This window comes from Bos grunniens, chromosome 18 (assembly GCF_055505025.1).
Source record: "Bos grunniens cultivar Pamir isolate PY7600 chromosome 18, Bosgru_T2T1.0, whole genome shotgun sequence".
Classification (NCBI taxonomy): Eukaryota; Metazoa; Chordata; class Mammalia; order Artiodactyla; family Bovidae; genus Bos; species Bos grunniens.
Genome location: NC_141182.1, coordinates 5,898,748 through 5,899,579, shown reverse-complemented (window position 1 = coordinate 5,899,579; position 832 = coordinate 5,898,748). Strand labels below are relative to the sequence as shown.

Here is an 832-nt window from a genome sequence, read left to right as displayed (position 1 = left end):
CTGTAAAAAAAGAAACTTCATAAAGTTATCAAGTTTGATGCCAACTCTAAAGTTAGCAAAAGAGCATGACATTTATTTAATTCCAAACACTGTAAAAACCCAATGATAGCTCCTGAGCCTGCCTGTCTCTTGCTTTTTGGAACTGCAGTAATTCTTTTATGGCGGTATCCAGTGAGAAGCCCTCATGGAATTTTAACTTAACAGGGAATGCATGTGGCCTCTGTGGTACAACAGCTGTGTAACTACATAATTGTTTACAAATGTGCAAAATAAGTACCCAAACCAATAAAAAATAATAACTTGGGCATCCATAAAGAAGAGATACTATAAACACGCAATGGCCCATACTTTCTCCATAAATAACTGTTGAAGCAAAAATACAACCACCAAAACCCCTTGTTTCAAATCCCTTCCCATAAAGCAAACAGCTTTGGCAGTCTGGCAACAAATACCATTGTGCTTTCTCAAGCGAAAATGCTTTTTTATTAACATTTATCATTTAGGTGCCATTAAAGTAACGGCAGTCAGAGTGGATTCATTTACAACAAGCCACTTGGTGTAGAGTCCACTGTGTTCTGAATGGGTTTCAAACCAGCACACAGCTTCCCATCACAAAGAGGTGGGAAGCTACAGAGAGGCAAGCATAAATATGAAGAGGTGGTGAGGAGGAAGGAGAGGAACGATATGTGCGTGCTAAGTAGCTTCAATCATGCCTGATTCTTCGTGACCCTATGGACTGCACACCACTAGACTCCTCTGTCCATGGGAGTCTCCAGGCAAGAATACTGGAGTGGGTAGCCTTTCCCTTCTCCAGGGGATCTTCTCAACCCAG

At 41.2% G+C, this 832-nt stretch overlaps 1 protein-coding gene across 12 annotated transcripts in view; it reads right to left on the bottom strand.

The window, feature by feature from the left end:
* Positions 1-832, bottom strand: part of WWOX (WW domain containing oxidoreductase) — a 907,382-nt gene that overhangs the window by 411,986 nt on the left and 494,564 nt on the right. The gene's annotated exons all lie outside the window — the stretch shown is intronic.